Below are 25,188 nucleotides of genomic sequence, written 5' to 3' on the forward strand. Positions count from 1 at the left end.
GCTCCTCAGTACAGAAGCTGATGTGGGCTTGAACTCATGAACCATGAGATCATGACCTGAGCTGAAATCAAGAATTAGATGCTCAACCGATGAGCCACCCAGGTGCCCCGACCAAAATTATTTCTAAAAATCTTGTGAGGGAAGAGGAGAACTGTAGATGACCTAGAGAGGGTTGTCATTGAAACAGTGGTTTTAAAGAATCTCATTTTTAAGACACTCTTATGTTTAATATGACTGATTACAATGTAGGTTTATTAATAAGAAAAGACATACATTTTATATGATTTGCAAACTGATAAATGTGAGCAGACCTATTGATAGTAAGGCCAGTGCAGTTCTCAACAAGAAAACACTCTGCTGTGGGAATTGTGGGGGAAAAAATGGAGGGGGGCTCCTCAAGGGCTCCATTTATAAAGATCTGTCATAGTGATGGTGTGATAGTTTACCTTCCTAAGTGGAGGGATTTGGGGATGAAATGCCCCTAGATTTATGAACTTATGTTATTATCAGAGCTATTATACCATACTTCAGTGAATGATTCTGAAGCCCTTTAGTGGCAATAATCTCTACATCGTCTTTCTATGGACTCCAAGATTTCTCTGGTCTGTACACTTGATTGCCTAAATGAGGGGCAGTAAAGAGAAAAGGAAGTAGGAGATTTGGGGAAGGGGATGTGAGTATGTTTTTTATGTTTTATTTATTTATTTTGAGGGGGAGAGAGGCAGAAAGAGAGGGAGAGAGGGAGTCCCAACTAGGTACCACATTGTCAACACAGAGCACGACACGGGGCTGGATCTCAGGAACTGTGAGATCATGACCTGAGTGGAGACCAAGAGTTGGATGCTTAACTGACTGAGCCACCCAAGCACCCTGGGAATTTTAAAGTCCAGAATAACCTTTCTCAGAAGGTCTGAGCCAGAAGACATCTCCTTCTCACCTCCCCACTGGCCTTGTTGCTTTAGGCATAAATGCAGAAGGAAGACAGGGTCTAAATATTGGGCACACCTTATGACCCTTGTGTAGCATATGAGGATATAGACTGGGGGTCCTTGAACTTGGATTCCCAGCTCAGCCGTTTGCCCCATGTGCTATTCAGGCAAGTCATAGGAAATATCTGGGCTTCTGCATATCAGGGTGGTCATGTCCACAGTTCTTTTACTTCTCACATTCTATGACTCTGTTCTATGATTCTTTTGCTCTTTGGGCCTGGAATCAATCTGATCAATCCACGAAAGCATCTGGTTGTATAAAGACACACAGAAGACAGTCTGAGAGCCAACAGCCACTCATTATCATTCTTAATCCCTTTTGTCAGTTCCAGGTGGTGTGTACCCCCTGGGACAATTTGTCCCTCTCAGCCAGCTCAGCACTGCCTTAAAAGATGCAGGAGATGGATGCTTTCACCTTGACCTTATATCTCTCCCTTCCCAGCATATCTTTGCTATTTCCATCCCTTCCAAACATTACTCTTCTTCCTCTTCCCCACCCAAGAGGCAAATAGAATCAAAGGCAAATAGAGGGAGGTCCTCAGGCAAACCGCTTTTAGGTAATTTATCAAATTATATGACAGTTTTTCAAGGCTCTGTGACCCAAAGTCAGAAAAGCAGCTGAGTCCCCCACAGGCAAATACTAAAAAAAATTCAATCTCAAAGGTATGCAGGGTGGATAAAAAGAACTTTCCATTTTGAATTCTAAATGTCAAACAGCCATTCTAGTTTTAATTGTAGGGCAAATAGTCATTATCTGTTGAAATTCTTCTGCAAATAACAGTTTGTTAAGGCTTTTGAAGAGAAATTACGTACAGAATACGTTTAGCTCACTTCCTTCTTAAAATTCACATTAGAACAACTATTTTTGAGTCCAGGCATACATCAGTGCTATGGTGGGTTTGGTTCCAGATCTCTGCAATAAAGTGAATATCCAATAACGTGTGTCAAATGAATGTTTTGGTTTCTCAGTGCATAGAAAAGTTACATGTACACTCTACTGTGGTACAATAATGTGTACAATAGTAGCATGTCTAAAAAGGCAATATATGTACCTTAATTTTAAAATAATTTATTGCTAAAATAATGCTACCTTTATCTGAGCTTTCAGCAAGTCATTGTCTTTTTGCTGGGGCAGGGTCTTGCCTTGGGTTTGGTGGCTGCTATCAGGATACTGGCAGCTGAAGGTGGAGATGACTGTGCAAAGTTCTTAAAATAAGACAACAAAGAAGTTTGACATATTATTGACCGTTCTTTGATGAACTATTCTTCTGTAGCATGTGATGCTGTTTGCTAGTATTTTACTCACAGTAAAACCTCTTTCAAAATTGGAGTCAACTCCCTCAGACCGTGCTGCTGCTTTATCAACTAAGTTTATGTCATATTCTAAATCCTTTGTTGTCATTTCAGCAGTCTTCACCAGGAGTAGATCCCATCACAAGAAACCACTGTCTTTGCTCATCCATAAGAAGCATCTCCTGATCTGTTCAAGTTTTTTTTTTAATATTTTATTTATTTTTGAGAGAGAGATAGAGACAGCATGAGCAGGAGAGGGTCAGAGAGAGAGGGAGACACAGAATCCGAAGCAGGCTCCAGGCTCTGAGCTAGCTGTCAGCACAGAGCCCGTTGCGGGGCTTGAACCCACAAACCGTGAGATCATGACCTGAGCTGAAGTCGGACGCTTAACTGACTGAGCCACCCAGGCGTCCCCTGATCTTTTCAAGTTTTATCCAAGGTGGCAGCCATTCAGTCCCATCTTTGGGCTCCCCATCCAATTCTAGTTCTCCTGGCATTTCCACCCCATTCACAGTGGCTTCCTCCACTGAAGTCTTGAACTCCTCAATGTCATCCATGAGGGTTGGAATCAACTTCTTCCAGACTCCTGTTCATGTTGATATTTGGCCTTTTCGCATGAACGATGAATGTTCTTAATGGCATCTAGAATGATGAACCCTTTCCAGAAGGAAAGTTTTCTTTCCATAACTCAGTTTTCAATTTACTTTGTCCAGATCCATCAGAGGAATCACTATCTGTGGTAGCTTTAGTTTTATGAAATGTATTTCCTAATAAGACTTGAAAATCAAAATTACTCCTTAATCCATGGACTGCAGAATGGATGTTGTGTTACAAAGCATGGAAACATTAGTCTTGTTGTATATCTCCATCACAGCTCTTAAATGGGCAGGTGTATTGTCAATGAGCAATAATATTTTGAAAGGAATCTTTTTTTGTTTCCTGAGCAGCAGGCCTCAACAGTGGGCTTAAAGTATTCAGTAAACCATGTTGTAAACAGATGCGCAGTCATCCAGGCTTTGTTGTTCCATTTATAGAGCACAGGCAGAGTAGATTTAACATAATCTTTAAGGGCTTTAGGATTTTCAGAACAGTCAATGAACATTGGCTTCAATTATCTGTATTAGCTCCTAACAGGAGAGTCAGCCTGTCCTTTGAAGCTTTGAAGCCAGGCATTGACTTCTCTCTAGCTGTTAAAGTCTTAGATGGCATCTTCTTTCAATGGAAGGCGATTTCATCTACACTGAAAATCTGTTTAGTGTAGCTATCTTCATTAATTACCTTAGCTAGATCTTCTGGATAACTTGCTGCAGCTTCTACATCAGCATTTGCTGCTTTACCTTCACTTTTATGGTTATGGACATGCCTTCTTTCCTTAAAACTCATGAACCAACCTCTACTAGCTTCACACTTTCTTCTGTAGCTTCCTCGCCTCTCTCACCCTTCATAGAATTGAAGAGAGTTAGGGCCTTACTCTGAGTTAGGCTCTGGCTTACATAAATGTTGTTGCTGATTTGATTTTCTATCCAGACCACTTAAACTTTCTCCCTATCAGCCAATCAAGCTAGTTCACTTTCTTATCATTCATTTGTGTATTCACTGGAGTAGCACTTCTAATTTCCTTTAAGAACTTATCCTTTGCATGCATATTTGGCTAACTGGTGCAAGAGGTCTGGGTTTTGGCCTATATCAGTTTTTGGCATGCCTTTAGCACTAAACTTAATCATTTCTAGCTTTTGATTTAAACTGAGAGATGTGTGACTCTTCCTATCATTTGAATACTTAGAAATCATTGCAGGGTTATTAACTGGTCTAATTTCAATATTGTTGTATCTCAAGGAATATGGAGGCCTGAGGAGAAGAATCGAGAGGGGCCAATGGCTGGTGGATGGAACAGTCAGAACACACAACAGTTATCCATTAAGTTTGCCATCTTATATGGGAATGGTTTGTGAGGTTCCAAAATATCCAAAATACTGACATCAAAGACCACTGATCCCAGATCACCATAATAAATTAATAATAATGAAAAAGCTTGAAATATTGCAGGAACTACCAAAATGTGATACACAGACATGAAGTGAATGAAATGCTATTGGAAAAATGGCACCAATAGACTTGCTCCACTCAGGGTTGCCCTAAACCTTCAATTTGTAAACAAAACAACAACAAAAAAACAGTATCTGTAAAGCACAATAAAGTGATGTATGCCTGTACAATGAAATGCCATTTTAATAATTGCATGTAATGTTTTAGTGATGAATAGCTACTTTAAATTTACATGCCAACTATGTAAATGGCCTTAAGTGATTTTTCATTATCCTAAATGAAAGAATGGTAAGTAGTTTGAGATATCAATGTGAGTGCAATACGGACATACCATTTATAGTTTATTAGACTAAAAGGATGCTAATCAATCACTATATTTAAAACAAAATTCACTGGGGAGGGAGATTGATTTGCTATTTTTTAGAGTTAGAATTTACTCTAACAAGTACTTAATTTTAATAAGTAAATTGCTGGTGAGAACACACAATTATAGTGCTAAGAATTAGTTTGACCTTAAGAAAAAATTGTATCCTTAGAGACTAGTGGAGCGAGAGCAAGTGGGAATGCTTTGTAAAATTTCCTAATAGCTGGACTGGCTTAGCTCCTCTGATGTAAACAAGACACTGACATTTGACAATAGTGTAAGCCCTGAAACTCAGTTTTTCTATATTGACATCTAGACTCTATATTAAATTTCTTTAGTTTGCATTAAAAAAACTTTTCACTTTGTTGATGGGAATGTAAACTGATACAGCCCCAATGGAAAACAGTGTGGAGGTTCCTAAGGAAACTAACAATAGAACTCCCCTATGACCCAGCAATAGCACTGCTAGGAATTTACCCAAGGGATACAGAAATGCTGATGCATAGGAGCACATGTACCCCAATGTTCATAGCAGCACTCTCCACAATAGCTAAAACATGGAAAGAGCCTAAGTGTCCATCAACAGATGAATGGATCAAGAAGATGTGGTTTATCTATACCATGGAATACTACATGGCAATGAGAAACAATGAAATCTGGCCATGTGTAGCAACATGGATGGACCTTGAGGGTGTTATGCTGAGCGAAATAAGTCAGGCAGAGAAGGACAAATACCATATGTTTGCACNTTCACTGAAGCTTTAATAGCAGGAGGAATGACATCAAAGTAGAAATAGTTTGGCCAAGAACAGCGAAACAACCTTTTAAAAACCATATTTGTGAAACAACATGAAATTCTGTTGATGTTTATGCTGTAAAAAAAAAAATTGACCTAACTCTTTAAGTTAATTGTAGTACCTAGAGATGAATCAAATAACATTTTAAAAGCAATTATAATTTTTCCACACAGCTAATTTTTCCAAAGAATAGAGGATATTTATGAATCGTTTTGACCAGATTTTATCAGCAAGGTATCAAGTTTGTTTCAGTGGGGGATCAAGCCCTTAGATTCATTTTGATTGCCTCTCATGAAACATATTTCCACTTAATTGTTATAGCAATGTTTCAACTGATTTGGAAATTGATAACTTTTCTTGGAAAGAAAATGTATAAATTTGGACATAAAATTTCTTTAGATGGTTAATCTATAATAATTTATCCCTGACTGTATTATTTTATAATTCTATGATACTTTAAAAACTGAAAAAAAAATCAAAGCATTATTATGTAGGTACCATTTTGGGAGTTATTTCATTTTCTGCACTTTTTACATTACCAACTTCAGTTTTAGGCATATTATGATGTGTCAAGGCCAAACCTTGCAGAACATAATTTCATTTGATGTCATTTAAAAAATAAAAGCTATGTGGGATTTTAAATTTTAAAATATTTCTCTCAGTGCTAACATTACACATGTATCGAATTCATTTGCTCATTTATTCGATATTCATTCCAATAAAGAGCTACTGAAAGTTTATTCAATATAGACCACTGAGCTAAATTATGATGAGGTTACAAAGAGAAATAAAATATAGCCCCCGATTCATGGGGAGCACATTTGTCAGGCTAATTACTTGGCTGCTGTAACAAAGAGATCCAAAATACAGTGGCTTATATAAGATGGAAATATATTTATTTCCCCTGTAACAGTCCATAGGTGAGTGAGTCAGGGCAGTAGGGTTGTTCTCCCACCGTGACCACGTGACTTCCACGGTTGCTCTGATTATTAAATTTTCCAGCTTGCAAGAAGGAGAGATTCAGAATGAGCAACTTGCCATTGCGGAGGTGACCTGGCAATTGCATATATTATTTCTGCCCACCTCTCATTGGACTGAATTTAGTTTTGCAGCCACACCTGCCTGCAACAGTGGGTTGCAGTGGGTACCCAACTAACTGGGCAGTGGGTACCTGACTAAGTCTTAGGGCACTCCATTCCTAATAAGAAGAATGGGTAACTCAGTATAAAGGGGTCAAAATATTAATATATGCAACATGGTTGAAACTCATCAATTGGTTAAGTGAAAGAAGTTAATCACAAAACTTTAGGTACTGTGAGATTCCATCTATATGTGAAACTCTAAGCAAGGCAAAATATAGTGGAGTAGGTCTATATAGTGGAGTGGCTGCCTGGGGGCAGGGTAGAGGGGAGGTGAGCACCACAAGGATGCTTTTTGGGGTGAGGGAATTCTAGATCTTGTAATCTAGAAGCTCAGTAATCTCACTGAGAAATAAACTCAATAAAAGATTTCTTTCTCATTCATGTCATGGTCTGGTCCTACTGGTTGGGTTGCTCTTCTTCTAGCAGGAACTAGGGATCTGGCCTCTTTGCTCTAGTGCCACCACTGCCTTCGGAGGCTACAGAGTCCTTTGGGATCTTGGAACCGCCTGTGCACAGTAGCCTGTGCAGCCTACTGCCCATATCCCATTGGCCAGAACGGGTCACATGACCATACCTACTAGATGCCAGGAACGGCAGTCCTCCCGAGAGCCAACCAGAGCAAGGATGAAATGCTTACTGAACATATCCCGTCGTGTCGACCATAGTACAAAAAAATATAAAGAAGAAAGTTGTCTTCAACCCTAATCTAGAAACAAACAAAAAATAGGACTCTGAGCTTTCCTCCTAAGCTTTTGAATCTATGCATTTTAACGTTTTATCACCTATGGATTATATACATAATTGTATATACTTGTTTTTCACAAAATATTACTATATATTTTTCTATTATTAAAAAGTTCAAACCCTGTCTATGCAAAATACTTGCGTGACTGTAGGACAATTTCTAGGCCTTGAGTTTGTTTTAACTTAGAAATTGATGACATAAATGATCTGTAGTGAAAATTAAGTGAGATCATTCACTGAGGATGCATCGCATAGGGCCAGACACACAGTAGGCATCTACTTCTGAGTTACTCTACATAATTGAGTTTTCTGCCTAGCTTTCCTTGTACAAAGAGCATACTGATTTAATCGTTGCAGGTTTATAATATGTGTTGATATTTGATTGGGCTAGTCCTTTATCATGTTTATATTTAATAAAGGAATTAAACACTATTTGTGATGGCTTATTCTTCCAAATGAACTGCAGAATAATATTTTCCCTGGAAAAGTGTGGCTTAGCCTGGCTTCTCCAGAAAATAGAAGCCAAGACAGAGGACTTAAGCACATTAGTGAGTGCAACCCCAAGGGACACAGTGAGGGACAAGGGAATGGTGCAAGAAAGGAGAGGGAACCCATGCAAGAAGGTGTCACGCAGTTCACTACTGCTTTGTGCAACTGACTGTTCAAGTCAGTACTGTTCCACAGAACTACCTTCTGGGAAGTTGTATCTCAAGCCAGTCAATCCAGGGGCAGGAAGGGATGAGATTTTGCACCCCAGCCCTCATATCTCATTAGCTAAGATATTACCACACTGCACTGTGAGTCTATTCCACTTGCTTCAGGCTTGAACATAACCCAGCAGCACCCAGTGGGTCCCATGGTGTGTCATGCCCAGATATCAGATAGAAGCCCTGGAGAGAGCCCAGGCAAAGCCAACACAGGACAGTCAGTGAAGCTAGAACCAAGTAGGTGAGGCCAGAAGCATCTGAGGAGATCCTGAGGGAAAGAAAATTGGGGGTAAGTTAACATTTTTATGTTAGCCAGTTTTCCTATTTTGGAACATAGCAGCAACACTTGGCAAAAGAGAGATACCCCACTTATTCCTAAAGTCATGTTCTCACACTCTTTTATTTGTCTCCAATAGGATCAAATTAACAAATTTATTAATTTTCTGTGTATTAATGATGTAACCACAAGTCCTTGTGAGGTAGTCTCCCTTCGTTACAGAGAAAATGCATACAGTTTGGTACTATTTTTAAAGTCATAAAGGATTTGCTACTGCCTTTGGGGATGAGACCTCACTTGTTCCGTGGCCAAGGAGCCTAGGATTGGAAGGTCATTGTACATCCTCTGTCCTCACCCCAGTAACTTATGATCTGTCTCAAGGCAACCTCTCTTCTCCCCAGTTGCCTGTTAAGGTCTCTAACAGCTCTACCCTTAGCAGTAAGTTACTCTTGTTTAAAAAACAAACAAACAAACAAACAAAAAAAACCATTTGAGAATGGGCATGTGATGAATGTCCTCCAAGATACTCCCCTTTTTTCCATTCATACTTGAACTCTCCTTGTACCAGAAAAGATATCCAGGGTACTGTAAACATCTCTTTGGATATAAAGGGAATTTGCCCCATATTTTGACATGCTGTGAGTCCAAGAGTCAATTAAAGGTGATCATTTTGCATTCAAGAGAATAAACTGTGTGGACCTGGTTTCCCCCTCTTGTTTAAAGGACTCCTAATGAGAGCCAGGTGGTAAGTTTCTGGCCTGTGATGCTGAGCTGTACACAGGAGTCTTAACACATGCAACCCATTCCAGTTCTTTTTCATGAGGATTATTCTGGGATGATTTGAGCTTTGGGTTGTTCCTTGTCTAACCACAGAGTTGCTGCATGTCCCTTGGAGGTATTTTACTCTCCTCTTCCATGTCTAGATGTAGTAGTGTTATTATACAATATCAAATTTCTCCACAAAATGCCGTTGCCACTGGCTATTCATTTGTGTGTACCAACATTATTATTTAGCGTACTTAGTCCATTTTGTCATATTCAGTAACCTTCATGAGAAGTTCAGCATTCTGGCAGGCATCTTCCCCCTTGGCCACAGAGGAACCCTGTATTTCTCTGAATCTTTCCAAGAGATGGGAATGCAACAGAAGCAGCTGGAGATATGAAAATAACCAGGAACAAAATAGACATCAAGTTCAGGCAAATACTAAGAAAGAATTTCAGCAGAGGCAGTTCTCTTCTGACACTGCACATTCTGTAGGATTCTGTGATAGAGTAGCTGCCACATGGCAGTCTTGAACAAGGAAGAAAGAACCGTATATATATATTGAAATGTGAGTTCGTACCTTAAACTCACATCTGTCAGATGACAGAGTTCAGACTATAGAACTACTGGCTAAATACATGCTTATAATGAGAAAAGAATAGAGAATTCTTATATAGTTACATTTTCAAATAAAACTTTAGGACTTAACTAAAAAATGAATCAAGTAGGTGGATGATGTCAGTGACTAAATTTCCACTAATACTTTCAACGTGTGCTTTTTTTTAATGTAAAAAAATATGTTTCACAAATTGGAAAGCCAAGCTTATTGAGATACACAATGCTTTTGAGTGAGCATTCCAAGAAAATGAATATCTCATTCTGGCATGGATTGTCCTTTCTTCGCCATTCCTAGTCAGCACAGCCACATTTCTTCAGTTACATGTTCTATTACCCCCGAGACTCCTGGGCTGTCCCACCCAACAGCATTAAGGTTGCTGTATTACCATACAAGTCTACCCTGTGAGTGAAACAAATGGGCTGCATTAGTACAAAAAAAGCAGCCTCCCCTCCTGGATTGAAGAAAACATACACCCAACACTGTGATTGCTGGAGTTTTGGCCTTCCTGAGAGGATGATGACTTCCAAAATGCAAAAAGCTTTACCCCAGTACACAGAGACTTCCATGATCCTTGTGCTTTTTTTCCCCTTAAGGTATTTTACTGCATAAAATCTTAAATCTAAATCTGTCTTTGAGATCAGGGAGAAATATTTAAACATTTATGCATTCAGTTCATGATTCAGAGATTTATTTATAAGACTGTTGATTTTGGGACACCCAACTCTTGCATTTAAACTGCCGAAGTGAGTCATGTTTGTGGGAGGTAATTACTACCAGAAAGTACAACTAACTTGTAAGCTTCTCTTTAAAATGTCCACTCACAATCTACAATTACTGTAAATAACAGGCTACCAGGACTGTTGCTCTGTTTCATGGCTGTATATATTTATTATGAGTGCATTAGGCTATACCCAAACATACTTTTGTCACAAAGGGGTTCTTGGAGGAGAAACCAGTCCCTGTACTAAAGTATCAGTATAGATTTCTGAGGATGTAGGTTTGAAAAGATATAATATCTCAAGGTTTCCCTTCCATCATAGGGAACAATGCCCAGAGAACAGCTGGCTCAAGAGAAATAATAGATTCCAGTTGGTAGAAAATGTATACATATGATTTGTACATCATTAAAGATCAGATCCAACCCACTGAAATTAGAGGAGGCACTTCCTCTTTTGAACACCTCAGAGCCTCTCTCAGGCTGATTTTGTGTCCTCCTAAAAGTTTCTATGATCCTTCATTGAGTGAGTGATGAGGCCCACACCCATTTGACTAGCGGCAGAGTGGGTAGCTTCCTGTGGGCCATGATACCACAGTTTCTGAGAACATCCTGCAGTTAAAATATTCATGACTGCTTCTTCATCAGTCAGTGCCTAAGATTTCACAGATAAGATGTCTAGAGAGCTGGCAGTGTGGAAAGGAGAAAAAGTAGGAGGGAATTCGGTGTCTGGAGTCAGCTTAAATAAGAAACTGCTATGGCAAGAATTGGCGAAAGCATCAGAAATGAAAGCCTGAAATTTCCTTAGACCAGCTCTGGCTACTTGATGGTTTTATCCTGCCTTTGACCCAATCTTGCTTAATACAGCTCAGCTGTGATAGCGAAGCCTCCCGATCTCCTCCAAAGTTCTTTGACTCCTGAGCCAAACACATACTCTTCTTTGGTCGTTTGATATTTAACCAGCCATATAACCATGCCCGCTTACGCTACCTATGGCTCAGCTAGCTTCTTGGAACTATCCATATTCATTCATTCTGTAATCACTTCCTTGTCATTTATTCAGCAACCACTTACTGACTATCCTTTATATGTCAGTTGTGCTAGGTGCTGGGATACATCTGTCAGTGTCACCTAGTCCCTGTCCCTGTTGGGGAGATAACCATGAAGGGTGGCAGTTTCAAAGCTGTATGATAAATGCTACATGGGGAGGAGGTGAGCGGGTGCTATACCTGATCTTAGAGAGAAGAACACTTGCCATGAGTTCCCATGTTTGAGCAAAGACCTAAAGGAAAAGTAGGGCATAGACAGGAGACATAGTGGGGGAGAAGGTAAAATATTCAGTTCAGGAGAAGAGGTGGTGGCCAAAGCCTGTGAGAAACAGGAAGATCCAATTCACAGCTATTTACAGGATTCTTTCAGAATTTTTTTTTCTTTTTTTCTTTTACTGGATTCTGAATTTTATTTTATTTTTTTTACAAATAGTTTATTGTCAAATTAGTTTCCACATAAGACCCAGTGCTCATCCCCGCAAGTGCCTTCCTCCATGCCCATCCCCTCTTCCCCCCCACAGCTATTTACAGGATTCTGACACACTCATATGTAGGCATCCAAGCCTGATGTTGAGCGAGTTAATAAGATCTGGGCCATTTGGCCAGCTTTCTGACTCTCTTGACCTCCCACGGTTTGCCTCAGCTGTGACCAGAACCAGCGCGCTGTTGGCATGCTCTGAGCGCTGGCATTGCCCAAGTTCTTCCTGCCTCCTCACACACTCTGCTCCTTTATCTCTGTGATCTGCTGGGCCCACAGCGCACTGACAGTGCTCTAGTTTACATATGTTTATCAAAATTCTCTTGCTTCATTTTAACTCAAATTGAAATCTGGACCATGTAAAAATGTATGAGCTTACTATTCATTCAACAAATATGAAGTAACTATGTGCAAGGGAGTATGTGTTCCAGGTAATACAGTAATGACCAGAAAAGAGTCAGTCTCCACTTTCATGGAGTTGATATTTTAGAAGAAGACAGACAAATGAATACTCTATCCGATGGTGATAATTATTGTGTCGAAAGTGGTTATGAGATCATAATTATTATGTAGAAAACTTAAGGAGGCAAGGGCTGCTGGAGGATGTTATTTTACTGGAAAATTGTAATATGCACACACACAGTGGAATAGATACATGCTACCATACTGTACACATGTACCAAGTTTGTTAATGACTTCAGGATTCAATAATTAGAGAATTCACATAACTACTTTGAAACCATGGACTTTGACAGTAATGTCATTGTCACTTATAAATGTCAGTTTTTATGAATCTTTCTGATTTTTAGTTTATTAAATACAATGTGTGATTTTAATTTTAGTCTTGCAGTATAATAAACAGGATTTTGCAATAATCCTGTAGTCTAAATGCTTAAAGAACGTGACTTGATGCACTTCTGAACTAGGATTTTGCTTTATAGAAATAAGAGCTAAGCACGTCACTATTTATATTTTATCTTAGCTTTCCATTTGCAATGATGGACAAGCATTATTGTTACAACCTCGTGATCAATAGTCGGGATTTTGATAGGGAGTGAAAAAGTCCTCCACTATATGCCTAACAGGAGTAAAGAAAAGGAGAATAGAGAAGCAACATTTGAAGAAAGAGGAGCTGAGATTTTCCAGGATTGGAAGACAGCACAAATGCTCAGATAAAACGTACACTAATAGCAAGCGAGAAAAATGAAAATAAGTATAAAATGTACTGAAGCTGAAGAACATCAAGACTGAAGAGAAAAACCCTAAAAGCTTTCAGGGATAAAAGATTCCACACAGAGCACTTGATAGACTGACAGAAGACTGTCATTACTACAATAGATGTGAGAAGTAATGTCTTCATGACCCTGAGAGAAATTAACTGTCAGTCTAGCATTTTATCTTCAGCAAAACTATTTAAAAAGGATAAATAGAAATTTTTCTAATTACAGAGATTTAGACAATTAACCAACCAATAGACTCTTGCTGTAGCATATACTTAAAAAGAAAAAAGAAATGAACCCAGAGGGAAGGTTTAGAATACAAGATAATGGTGAACACAGATGTTGATAGAAATAAAAGATGGTATATTAACAATTGATTACTGGAAAAGTTTTTAGGGTTATAGAAGATAAAACTGAAGCTTTAAATAACAATATGAAGTATTCAGTGGGAAGGGTTAAAATGCTGAACAACTTTAGCTTTAAAAAGACATTATAGGTAGAAATATATTTTTAAATTTTAGTGGTCATCACCAAAGATTAGAATCTATAGCTTTTGAATAAGTGGAAGGGAGAAACAGGAAGATCAAAACGTTATCAGTCTAACAGAAGACAGAGAAAAGGAAAACTACAAAGGAAATGAGAGTAAATTAAAATTATGAATGTTAGAAATACATACAATATATCAATAATCACAATAGCTATGAGTGGATTCAACTAGGATTTGGTAACCTTTCTCTGCAAAGGGCCAAATAATAAATGCCTTACGTGTTGTGGGTCACATATACTTTCTTCAGTCCTTTAAAGACCTAAAATCCCATTCTTAACAAGCCATACACAGATTGCAAGCTGGATTTGGCCAATGGAAGGAGTTGGTTGACCTCTGGATCAAATTTTTAACAGTCAAAAATTTCCAGATTGGACTTTTTTTTTTTTAGCCAGCTCTAAACTTCTCAAAAGAGAAGAGCCTTAAATCACATAAATGACTTATAATAAAGGGTGGGGAAATATATACTAACAAGTATATTAACCAAAGGAAAACTAGTTGGCAGACCTGGACACAAGGATTCAAGTGCAGGTAGTTGATTTTGGCGGGGGGGTGTCCCAGGAAAAACCTGCAGGGAAGTGGTGACATGAGAAAGGGAAGAAAAGGGAAGAAGCTGATTAATCAAAGATGTGTTATCTGCCACTTACCACTATGGGCAACTGGAGAACAATACCCTGAGGAACTCTGGAAGACAGAGCAGAATGTGCCTCAGAGTCACCCACCTGAGGAGCAAGGAAGCTTGAGTGTTTACTGACCAACTCTCTGACCATCATTGTTGAGTGGTGGCTCTGGGAACATTAACTCTCTGGCTCTCCTGGCTTGCCTTTTGGATAAAATAGTGTTCTACCAAGGCCAGGAAAAAAAATGCCCTTGAGCACAAAGTCGCAGATTCTTGCTGCAAGCAGCCTTTACACATAGCGGTGAGCACTGAGGTGCTATGCATTGGGCAAGGTGTGCATTCAGCTACACTAGTTCTCTATTCGTAGAAGTCAAATGGAATTAAGGACAAAAGACACTAAAAGGGATAAAATGGGAAATTACGTGATAATAGAGGAACATTCCACCAAAAAACCAAACCAATCATCAATTAGCTCAAGATATAGCATCAAAATATGCAAAGCAAAAATTGACATAATTGCATGGATAAATTGACAAATTTACAATTCTAGATGAAGATTTTAATAAACTTTTATAAGAAATGAATAGATCAGGCTGATAAAAACTAGTAAGGAAAATAGAAGATATGGTAGAAAATATTAAATTGCAATAACCTATAAAAAGAATGAAAATGGGGGAAACATTCTGGCTGAAATGGCTCCCACTGGGCTAAAATCAGGATGTCAGCAGGGCTGTGTTCTGTCTGGTGGTTCTAGGAGAAAATCCATTTCTTTGCATTTTCCCGCTTATAGAGATCACATGCTTTCCTTGGTTCATGGCACCTTCCTCCATCTTCAAATACAGTTGCTTGACATCTGTAAAACTCTCTGTATTGCCTTTCTTTTTCACTACTAAGAACTCTTGTGATTACATCAGTCCTGTGCAGATAATCAGGATCTTTTCCGCATCTCAAAATCCTTAACTTAGTCATGCCTGCCAAGTCCCTTTTGCCATGTAAGGTATCAGAGATTTCAGGACTAGCACACAGACATCTCTGAGGGGTTCATGATTCTGCCCACCACACAAGCTATATTAAGTTGTGCACTGTGTACATTAGAGACAAAGAGACACATTGCCAAGGCTGATTTAGATTCAGAAACTTCAAACCACATTCTTTCTTCAGATGGTTTTCAGAATTCTGTTTTTGTGCTATAATAAAAGTTTCAAAAAAAGGTTTAGGTGAATTGTTAAGTGTAACCAACCATAGTTATAAAATAAAACCCAAAAGTTGATGTAAGAGTTACTCTGGGACCTCATTTTATAACTTACTCCATATTCGCTATGTGACTTGTTCTCACCTACAATACTAGAGAATGTACCTTTACTTACAGTGTGGACCAGTCATTTTTCTATCATAAAATACAAAATTAGTATCGTTAGGCTAATAGTTTTATATAGATGGCTATATGGCCCCTCCCATAGAAAAGATACTTTCTTTTGCTTTAGAATATTTCCAAGTATTAATAATATACTAAATAACAAAGGAAACAATAAATTTTAAAGAATTGTTAACATATAGGGAAATTCTCTAACCTGAATGAAATTAGAAGTCAACAATATAAAGATAGGAAAAATGTGTTTGGAAACTTAAATAACATAAACTGAAGAGGAAATCACACTAGAAATTACAGTTAGCGCTAAATAGGAAAGAATATACTATATAATAAATAGCTAAAGTTATGACACTTAGAGGTGAATGTATAGCACAAAGATAACTTTATTAAAAAAGTATATATTTAAAATAAACCTGTGATTGGATGAAGAAGCTAGAAGAGAGCTGTAAAATGAAGCCAAGAAATATAAAAGAAAAGAAATAATTTTACAAAAATTAAGTAAAACACAACAGAACAGTAGAGAAGATAAACAGAACCAAAAACTGATGTTTTGAAAAAACCAAAGACAGATCAAGATTTTTTAAAGACACAAATGATTATTATGAACAAATTTATGCTCTGAATTTAAATATTAAGATTAAAATATTCTTTAAGAAAAATCATAAAAATTAACCTATTGAAAAATTGGACAACACGAATAGTCTAATAGACATTAAAGAGACTAAATTGGTAAGCAAAACTCTCTTTCTCCACCAAAGAGACATCAGATACTAATGATTTTATGGCAGAATGCTGTATCTTTAAAGTACAGATTATCTCCAACTTACATGCATTATTTTAGGGAATTGGAAAAGAGGAAAAGCTGCTTAGCTCATTTTTAAACCTAGTGTGCTGTGGAGATCAGGGAAAATGTAATAAAAGAAAACTATAGAACCATTCCATTTATGAGCACAGAGGAAAACATTCTAAATAAAATAGTAGCAAATCAAGTTCAGCAGTATTTATGTTTAAGTTGGGTGGTTTATCTATACCATGGAATACTACATGGCAATGAGAAACAATGAAATCTGGCCATGTGTAGCAACATGGATGGACCTTGAGGGTGTTATGCTGAGCGAAATAAGTCAGGCAGAGAAGGACAAATATCATATGTTTGCACGTATAGGAGGATTAGGAGGAACTTGACGGAGGAACAAGGGGGAGAAGAAGGGCGGAAATGGTGGGGGAAAGGGAGAGAAGCAAACCATGAGAGACTCTTGAATGCTGACAAAAACTGAGGACTGATGGATGTGGGGGGAGGGGGGATGGGCATGGAGGAGGACACTTGTGGGGATGAGCACTGAGTGTTATGTGGAAACTAATTTGACAATAAACTATTAAAAAAAAAAAGTTGGGTTCATTTCAGAAATGGAAAGGTGACTTCAGAAGGAATTCTAAAATTTTTTGATATGACTACATTAAGAGATTGAGAAAATCTCTATGATTATCCCAGTAATTCCAGAAAAAGCATATGTTAAATCAATTCATGATGAATTTTAAAAATCTTAGCAAAGTAAGAGCAGGAAAGAACTTTACTTAATATTCAAAACTTACAATAATCATACATATTGATGAAACTTTAAATCTGCTCCCATTAAAGTCAGGGACCAAATAAAGAGATTTCATGTCACCACTTCTATTCAACAGTGTACTAGATGTTCGAGACAATCCAACAGATGAACGAAAACATAAGAGGTACAAGAATTGTAAAGACCTGAAGCATATTTATATACATACAAAACCTAAATGTAATATTATTTATAATTACTATTAGAATTGGTTTACTAACCAATAAAAATTCCGAAATTAATTTGAAACTTGGTTCAAATTTTTGGATACAAGCTCAGCATAATAACATTCCAAACAATCCATTACAGAAGCATAATATAAAACATACTTTTTTCAATGACAACAAAAACTATAACTTACCTAAGGACAAATCCAACAGAGATGTACAGGACAATTAAAAAGAAAAAAAGCATCATTGAAGTAATGGGAATCTCAGATAAATGGAGGAGTTTCAAATAAATGGAGGAATCCATGTTTTTGGATTGGAAGACTTATTGTAATAAAGAAGGCAATTGTTTGCAAATTAACTTATAAATTCAGTGTAAAATCCAATTCCATTTAAAATATTATCCAGTTTTATATAGGACTTGATAAATGTCTTTAATGTTCGTATGGTAGAGAAAAGAACAAGAATAGCCAAAATACATTAAAAAAAACAAGCTGGGGAAGAGATCAATACTTTTGACAAAATTATACTGAGTTAGGGGCACCTCAGTTGCTCAGCCTGTTTAGCGCTTTGGTTCAGGTTATGATCTCATGGTCTATGAGTTCAAGCCCCAGGTCAGGCTCTATGCTGATAGCTCAGAGCCTGGATCCTACTTCAGATTCTGTGTCTCCCTTTCTCTGCCCCTCCTCTGCTCATTCTCTCTCTCTCTCTCCTTCTCCCTCTCTCCCTCTCTCTCTCTCAGAAATAAACATTAAAAACTTTTTTTAAATTATACTGACTAATACAATTTTGGCACAGAGATAGACAAGATGCCCAGTGGAATAGAATACAGAGCTCAATCTCACGCCTACAGGAACACTTAATATTAATACCACTCCTTAATACCAGGAGTGGTATTGCTGATCAGTAGAGTAATAAAATGGTGGGGAGAAAATTAGTTATCAATATGGGAAGAGATAAAACTTAATTCTTTGCTCATTCCCCAGGCTGAATTAAATATTAAATATGTAGAGCAGCATTCTAAAAATTTAGAGCATAGTATTAAAAGTGTCATTAAAGCTTGAAGATGGAGAGAGAGTTTTTAAACAACATACAAAAGAAACCAAGGAAAGAATTGATAAATTTGACTCCTTTAAAATATTGAACCCCTTTATAAAAAGATACTATAAAGTTAAAATTAAACAGACTGAAAGTAGATATCGACAATGCATATAGTTGACAGAGGATTAGTTGCCAAAATATATAATGATTGCCTACAAATTAAAGAGAGAAAGAAAAAAGAGTTCAATAAATACAGGCAAAGTATTTGGTGGTGAGGGGGGGACAGGAGGAATGAATAAGCAAAGCATAGAGGATTTTTAGGGCAGTGAAAATACTCTGTATGGCACCATAATGATAGGTACATGCCATTATACATTTGTCCAAACCTGTGGAATGTACACCACCAAGAGAGAACTATAATGTGAACTATGGACCTTGGGTGACAATTTAGGTTATCAGTGTAGGTTCCTCAAACATAACAAATGTACCACTTTTGAAGGGATGCTGATAATGAATGCATGGATGCAGATGTATATGGGAGGTCTCTGTAGCTTCCCCTCAATTTTGTGAAATTAAACTGCTCTAAAAGAATAAAGTCCTAAGTTTTTTAAAATAAGCAAAGTTATATGAGATGGCAGTTTATAGAAGAGGATTGCCTAATGAACAATAAATAATAAAAATTGTTCAACTTTTACCCGTAATTAGAGAAGTGCAAAATAAGAAGTTGCCATTTCACATCATGAGATTGGAAAAATATGTAAAGTCTGACATTACCAAATGGTGACTTGGATGTGGAGCAAGGAGAACTTTCAAACATTTCTGGCAGAAATCTTAATTGGCATGAAATATTTGAAGAATAATTTGGCAATATCCAGTAGAAATGAACAAAAGAAAGATAAACACCAGATTATCAACAGCAGCTATCACCAGGGATGGATAGAAGTTAATAAGATCAGGAAGGGTACATATGAGGCTTCCACTCTTTGGGCAATACTCAATTTCTTTAAAAAATGTGGAGTAAATATGATAATACATCAAAATTTGATAAAACAAGGGGTAAACAGGTGTTTTCTTTTTTAATCATTGTATTTATCTAGGATTATTTATTCAAAATGAGTACCTAGTATATGCAAAACACTCTTTTAAGAACTGGAGATAGAGCACTGAACAAAAAAGAAGAATCTCCAGCCTCATAGAAGTTATATTCTAGAGTGTTTAAAATATTTCATATTTTTTGGGGTTCCTGGGTGCCTTGGTCGGTTAACTGTCTGACTTCGGCTCAGGTCATGATCTCACGATTTGTGGGTTTGAACCCCACATCGGGCTCTGTGCTGACAGCTAGCTCAGAGCTTGGAGCCTGTCTTCGGATTCTGTGTCTCCCTCTCTCTCTGACCTTTCCCTGCTCTTTCTCTCTCTCTCTCAGAAATAAATAAAACATTAAAAATTAAAATATTTCATATTTTTAAAAGGAAAAGATTAAGAGAATGATGAAGAAGTGGATACAACTTTTTTGAGAAAGGTTGGTTGGCATTGTGCAGAGGGTCCAATTGTGCTTAGTGATCACCAATTTATGGTGGTTAGAAATAGATCCAGGAAAATGACTTTCTCTAGTGAGATTCAACTGCAGGATTGCAAGCAAGAAGGAGGAGCAACCAGATTGGTCCAAAGTTGAAGTTTTTGCTAGCTATGGAAGTGTAATTAAAAAGCAAACATACAGGAAGAATTCAGAGAAGATGACAGACTAGAAAGCACAAGAATCTGTGTTCCCACTTAGACAACAATTGCATGGGCAGAATCCATCCAATGTAATTGTTTTGGAACTCTGCAGTCAAGCAAATTCCAAGGGAAGACTTGGACAGTAAATTGTGGTTAAATTCTATCAGTTTCAGCTCATAGCATGGTAGCAGCTACACATTTCCCACCTTCCCATCCTCCCAACCTTCTCAAATCACCTTCCCTGATATAAGCATTCACATGTGTTCCTAAAGCAGCTTGCACAACTTTGAGTTGATAGGGTGTCCTTCAAATAATGGGGATTTGTGCACTGATTGCTGATTGCTGCTTCTGACTGCAATGTGTACACAAAGAGGCTGGCAGCCATTGTGACAGGCCCTTCCCCTCTGGCTGAAGTGACTTCCAGGGCATTTAAGGGTTTAGTCACTCCCCCTCTTTGATTTTCCTCTTTGTGCCCTGTTGGGAACCAGACATTAAATACTAGAATATTCAAAAGCAACTGCATATACAGGGACCATTAGAAAGTTACCACACATATCTTGAGAAAGGTGAAGACTCAGAAAAGACCTGAAAAGACCTTACATTTATACCTCAGGCTGACCCTCAGCATAGAGACAGCATACAGAAATCCAAAGAAAAAAAATTAAAGAAAGAAAAGATAAGACAAAGAAAAGATTAAAAAATCTGGAAACTCTGGGGAAGGGGAGGAATATGATTTCTAGAGTTGCCATATTTTTGAAAGCAAACTTCCAGTTTTAAACAACACCAAAAAAAAAAAAATACAAAGAAATAGGAAAGTATGATGCAAAGGGGGGAAAAGCTATCCCAGAGGAAAACCAGCTGATAGACCTACTAGACAAAGATTTGAAACAACTGTCTTAAAGATGCTCAAAGAGCTTTAAAAAAGATGAGGAGAAAGCCAAGTAAACAATGTGTTTACAAAATGAAAATATCTATCAAGAGATATAAAGTCTTTTAAAAAAATTCTAGCTAGCATGTGGAAGCAACACAAGTGTCCAGATAAGCAAAATGTGATATACGTGTACCATGGAATATTACTCAGCCTGGAAAAGGATGGAGGTTCTGACACACACTATAACATGGATGAACCTTGTTAACATTATGTTGGTATGGAAGTTCAATGCTGCTTTTATTCCTCAATGACTTTAAAGAAATCGAGTAGTTCCAGTGTGACTTCTTTTCTTTCTCTTCTAAACCGCATTCCCGCTAAAGGCATGACCCTAAGTATTGGCAACTACAGTATGTCAAGTATTCGAGACATTTCTTTAAGATTTGTTCAACCAAAAATGTTATTTTTTGTTTGGATTACAAGTGCAGCATTCCTTAATTCTTTCTGCTATTTGTCACAATTGTTATTTAAAGAACCAAGTATGTATTGCATGGAGACATTATGACCATTTCCTCTTGGTTTAAATCAACTCCAAGATAACTGGAAAAAAAAATACAGTGAGTGAAATAAACCAATCGGAAAAAGACAAATCCTGTATGATTCCACTCACATGAAGTACCTAAAGTACTCAAAATCATAGAGCTGGCAAGTGAAATAATGATTGCCAGGGACTGGCAGGAAGGGCTATTGGAGAGTTTGTGTTTAATGGGGACAGAATTTCAGTTTTGCAAGATGGAAAGAGTTCTGTGTATGGATGGTAGTGATGGTTGCACAACTGTGGGAATGTTTCTGATGCTACTGAACTGTACACTTAAAAGTTGTTAGGAGCGCCTCGGTGGCTCAGTCGGTTGAGTGACTGACTCTTGATTTCAGCTCAGGTCATGATCTCATGGCTGTGGGACCAAGCCCTGTGTTGGACTCCCTCTTATGCACTCCCTCTCTCTGTCTCCATCTCTCTCTCTCTCTCTCTAAAAAAAAACAAAAACAAAAACAAACAAAAAAAAACCCCTGCTGATCATATAGTGAGTTTTATGTTTTGTGTATTTTAACACGCACACACACACACAAATGTGGCCATTGGTGGAAGCAAAGGTACAAGGGCTAAGGAAGTGTAGAGTATTTGCAAGATAACAGTTGAAATAGTGGGTCATGGAATCCAAGCTGGATAGGAAGGAAGTAGAGAAAGATAGGGAAAAAGTGAGAGCTGAGGGGATAGACATTTCACTGAGGTTGCAGAAGAGTGAGTGACAGTGGGGTTACCTGAGCAGGCAGGCTGGAAGGACAAGGTGCTGTTCAGAGAGCTTTCCACTCGTGATTTTGGAGTGGAGCATTTTTTCCTCACTTAATGGTATATCCTGGATATTTTTCCCATTTCAAAAGTCATAGTTCCGTGTCACCCATTTTAATATAGAATTCCATTTTTCAATGTATCAGTCTCTTACTGTATATAGTAAAATATTTATTATTTAAACTAATTATGATCCTTCCAGAAATCCTCACCAAGAAGCCTGTGACTTCCCGGAGACAGTGGAAAAGAAACTTCCAGTTTCTAGAACCTGTGGTTCTAGAGAAACTCAAGACCAAAGGTACTGACTGACTTCCTTACTGAGGAGGCACAGCCTGAAATATTTCTCTATACACTCAAGTCATGTTGGGAGGGAGATCAGATTCTACTAACTTGCTCATTAATGTATATGAATTAGTTAATTCCACAATATTCACTGAGTTGCTTCTATTTGAAAAGAGCTGTATCAGGAACTGGAAATGTGAAAATGCTGTCCAATGTAGAATGTATAATTGGATGACGACATAAGTTACTACAATGCAAAGTTAAATCAGAGGCAGATTTAGCATGAAGTGAATGAAGCTCTAGTGTTGGTGCTCTTCACTTACCTGGGCTCTTTCTAATGCTCTGGGAGAAACCTTATGAACATGCTTATGTGGTCATACATTTTTGTAAACTTTGCATACGTGAGAATTAGAAAAAAAACAAAACTTCAGTTAAACTGTCTCTTTCCTGTCTTACTTTACGTCCTGTTGAGATGCCAAGGGCATTTTGAGTCCCAGCAAACAAATTGTATTGAGGACACGTTTAGTTGAGTTTATTGAAATATATGTATGGAGTCATAAATCCTTCATTTTAGAATGACCTGATTGCCAGCTGCACTCATGTGGAGGAGTAATTCCTAGAAACATCTTACCACCCTTGTGCTGACTCATTGGGTTCCTGGCTTGTTGGTATAGAACAGAGGCTTTACCATGGCAGGAGCAAGCCCTGTGGCACTCAGCCCAGGAAGTAGGTGGTACTGGAGGGGACATCAGGGTTTGAAGTGTATGCAGCAAGAAAATGGTCTGTGGAGAATTCTTCTAATCAGACATGTAAAGCTGTAGACAGAGGATTTGGTTCTCAACAGTGCCTGGTCAGGAATACTCTTAATAACACATCATAAGCAAATGTACACTTATACATGCACCAATTTTTCTTTTTGTTGGTAATTTCACAAAATGAGGCACAACCTGGTGGCAGTACTATAAAGAGTGGGTCCATCTATATATGAAGTTGTATACTCTATTCATTCCAATTACCAACAACAAAAAATGTGACCAGCCTTGACAGAAGAAAGACTGAATTATATTAATTATATTTCCATTTTCTCTATAGAAAATGTTACAGTTAAGTGATTCCAACAGGAAGTTCCTGAACGAAAGTGTTGTTTTTCGAGATTGTATAATATCTATTGTATTTGTTAACTTGTTAAAATTTGAGTTTGTTGTGATTTCTTTATTCTAAATAAGTATGCATTTTCATATCTAATTTTGATTAATCACTTTCAACTATTTTTCCTAAAGAGTCCCCCCCCCCAATTATTTAAACTTCAGGACCTACAGAAGTTTTACTAGATCTACCCCAGTACAAAGCAGTGAGCATCATGAGAAAGAAATGTAAAGGGGTCGATAGGAGTTCTTAAAAGGAAAAACTTATCCATGACAGAGGTGATCAAAGAAAGGTTTTATGTAAGCTATGATCAAGTGGAAGAACTTGAATTCAGAGATATGGCAAATGGTTTTCTAAATGAAAAAGAGAATTCTTCATAACTCTTTTTCTAAGTTTATACACGGTATAGTTTAATGAGTTAAGCATAGGGCTATCCCAATAGCCTCTACGCATACATTTACAAACATATCTCAGTGAAAGGAGATCTTGCTAGAAAGATGATTTTTTCCCAGTGTATTTTCAATGAGTTAAGCATGTGGCTGTTCCCATAGGCTTCTTCACATACGTTTACAAACACATATCTTTTTATTTATGTATTTATTTATCATTTTTAAAAATTTTCATTTTAATTCCAGTTAGTTAACATACAGTATTTTATTAGTTTCAGGTATACTGTATAGGGATTCAACACTTCCATACATCATCCTGTGCTCATTTTCATAGCCTTTTAATAATTTCTATCCCTGGATATACTTACTCAAATACTTGGTTTGCCATTGACACATCCCCTTCATGACTTTCACATCCTTTCTGATTCCATATCTAAAAACCTTTTCTGCTGGTGTTTTGTGGACATGGGCTCAAGTAACAGATTAGTGCAAACTTGGTGGGTATTCAAGGAAGAGAATTTCTCAGGCTGGATTCTGGTAGGAGTCCAAACCTAGAGAAATATGACAGTTTTGTAATGTAGTCAAGGTCTTATTTCATAAATTAGACCAACATGAACATTATATAAACAAAGCAAACTTTCTCCTCTGTTATTTAATTATTATATAATTAGTGAACAGGAGTTAGAGAGAGTCCTATTTTTGAGCTCTAGGCTGGAGTCACCCTCAAGCATATATGAGAAGGAGATAATCATAATATGCAGAAGTCAAGGACAAGAAGAGTTTCTCCTATGCAGCAGTGTGGCCTAGATACCATCCCATCACACCATATCCATGACAAGATCATGTGTGTGCATGTGTGTGTGACAGAGAAACACACACAGACAGA

Source organism: Crocuta crocuta, unplaced genomic scaffold, assembly GCF_008692635.1.
Source record: "Crocuta crocuta isolate KB4526 unplaced genomic scaffold, BGI_CrCroc_1.0 scaffold457, whole genome shotgun sequence".
In the NCBI taxonomy this organism is placed as follows: Eukaryota; Metazoa; Chordata; class Mammalia; order Carnivora; family Hyaenidae; genus Crocuta; species Crocuta crocuta.